At 28.3% G+C, this 2,869-nt stretch overlaps 1 non-coding gene across 1 annotated transcript; it reads left to right on the top strand.

Annotated features, from left to right (window-relative positions):
* The first annotated feature begins 477 nt into the window (after window positions 1-477).
* LOC140885909 (small nucleolar RNA R71) lies at window positions 478-588 on the top strand. Its single transcript, XR_012151322.1, has one exon. It is a non-coding gene; the product is annotated as a small nucleolar RNA R71 (small nucleolar RNA).
* Window positions 589-2,869: the final 2,281 nt, after the last annotated feature.

Below are 2,869 nucleotides of genomic sequence, written 5' to 3'. Positions count from 1 at the left end.
CCAGGATTGTATGTTTGTGAAAAAGGATATAATGTTGGTTTTTTAAAATTGTTAACATAATTGGCTTGTTCATGGAGACATTCTTTAAATGAAGGCAAAGTAGGACAATTTTTTGTAAGATGATCATGTGTGTCACATATATGACAAACAATTTCTTGAACACTTTTTAATTGATCACTCTTTTTCATTTCTAATGACTCGATTTTTCTTGCTAAAGATGCAAGTTTAGCTTGAATATCTACATCATCTTTAAGATGATAAATACCACCCCCATTTGTTGAATTATTGGTTTTACTTGGTGGTTCAATTGAGCCTATATTATCCCAATTTTGAGCATTTTCTGCTAATGACTCCAAATATTCCATAGCTTCATTTGGGTTTTTATCTTCAAAAGTTCCATTACACATGAATTCTATCATTTGCCTATCTTTAGGTATTAAACCTTCATAAAAGTGAGAAATTATTCTCCATATTTCAAAACCATGATGTGGGAATGTATTAAGTAACTCTTTATATCTATCCCAACATTGATAAAATGTTTCCCCTTGTTTTTGAGAAAAAGTTGTAATTTGTCTTTTAAAAGAGTTTGTTCTATGGGAAGGAAAAAACTTTTTTAGAAATTGTTGTTGCATTTCTTCCCATGATCTTATTGAACTTGATCTCAAATTTTGCAACCATGTTTTAGCTTTATCTTTTAAGGAAAAAGGGAAAAGCTTTAATCGAACAGTATCCATGCTACAATTTTGATCATTATAAGTGTTGCAAACCTCCTCAAATTCTCTTAAATGCAAATATGGATTTTCAGAATCTAAGCCATGAAAATTTGGTAAAAGTTGAATGACTTGTGGCTTAAAATTGAAATTAGATGCATCAGGAGGAAAAACTAAACAAGATGGTGTACTAGTTCTTATTGAATTCATATGGTGCCTAAGTGTTCTTGGTTGTTCATGTTCTTGATGATGATGATGATTATTATTATTATTATTATCATCTTGATTATTAGAATTAACGTCCATGTTTAAAATATTTTCAGTTACTCGAACAAGTCTACCACTTTGTTTACGACTCCAAACAATCATACAATTAAAAACAACATACTATTTACATAATAACAAAATTAAACTTAATTTATACCTCCCCGGCAACGGCGCCAAAAACTTGCTACAACTTAAATTGTAATTCACCCAAGTGTAGGTTGTCTGCAAGTAATATACTCGTGAGTACGAGATCGATCCACGGAGAGGATGTTGTAAGTTTAATTTTAGCAATAATATATTATAGATGAAAATATTATTATAAAACTTCAAATACACAAATTATAAAATTGTCAAGGTTTCAAAGGTTCATTGTTGGTTTATTTAAGATTGCTAAATAAAAATAAATAAAAGAAACTAAAATAAAAATAAACATAAAAGAACAATGAAATATTTAAACAAGTATATCATATAATATAGTTCCCACTATATTAATATCAGATTAACCGATATTTAATACATGGTACCCATAATATATATATAGATGAATAAATATAAACATAAAAAGAACAATTAAATATTTAAACAAGTATATCATATAATATAGTTTCCACTATATTAATATCAACCGATAATTAATACATGGTACCCATAATATATATATAAATGCATAAATATAAATTGACATAAAAGTAAATGTTAGATCAAATCACAATATTTTATTTAGAACAACCGGCAGAGCCACGCTATCGTCTAAATAAAATATATGACTTTATGTTAGATGCGATAAAGTAAATGTTAGTTGCGAAAAAGTAAAATTTAGATGCGAGAAAGTAAGTGTTAGTTGCGGAAAAGTAAATGTTAGTTGCGATAAAGTAAAAGTTAGATGCGAGAAAGTAAATGTTAGTTCAAATCACAATATATTATTTAGAACAACCGACAGTGTCACGCTATCGTCTAAATAATATATATGACTTTATTATAAATAGATACATATATTTATAGTATATAATTATTGTAGTAATTATTGTATCATATTTGACAACAAATCAAGGTAACCACATTCAAGGTACCAAGCATTTGATGTAAATAGATACAACAAATCATCCAAAATTATACCTACAAATAAAGATCAATTAGTAAAAATAAAAATAGAAAAGAAAAGAATATACAAAATATAGACAATCTTACTTGACCAACAATGAAACCTTTTCACCTTGACATAAAAAGATTTAGCTTTCCATGAACATGAAACTCAAGAATAAAGATAAAAGAAATTTCATACTTGAACTTGAGAAACTTGCACACTCAAACTTTTATTCTCACACACACAATATTTATTTTACAAATGAAGAATTCTCTACACTCTTGCACATTACAAAGCTTATACAACACATCTATTTATAGGCCAAATGAGAGCAAGAGTCCAAGGCTCATTAAATATGAAATAGTAAAGTTGGTGGGTGCTTGTCTCCTTGAATGTCAATACCATGACCCAACTTTAATTGGCATGTTTGATGCCTTAGACCACCGATTCAGCCTTTCTTTTCAACATAAAACACGAGGATATTTTGTGTAGATGTGTTTGGACAACTCATTCACCCCTTTTGGATAAAATATGAAATACTTATGATATTTTTACTCCAAGCTGGTCATAGTAAAAGTAAATCTATCTCCATTTTGATGTTTTATTATTTTGATCATCTTAATGAAGTTTTTGGAATTTCTTGTCTTCTACAAAGTTGAAGATGCCTCTTTTGTGATTCTACAGGTTTTGAGATTACTCCATTATGACCACTGTAGCTTGAGTAATTTTATTTTTATCAAACCTGCGCAAACCGTAAAATACAACATTTTAGTAAAACATTTAAATATAAACACATAACACTAAAATA

This window comes from Henckelia pumila, chromosome 2 (genome assembly GCF_033568475.1).
Source record: "Henckelia pumila isolate YLH828 chromosome 2, ASM3356847v2, whole genome shotgun sequence".
In the NCBI taxonomy this organism is placed as follows: domain Eukaryota; kingdom Viridiplantae; phylum Streptophyta; class Magnoliopsida; order Lamiales; family Gesneriaceae; genus Henckelia; species Henckelia pumila.
Note: the sequence above shows the minus strand (reverse complement) of the source record. Positions and strands in the feature narration are given on the sequence as shown.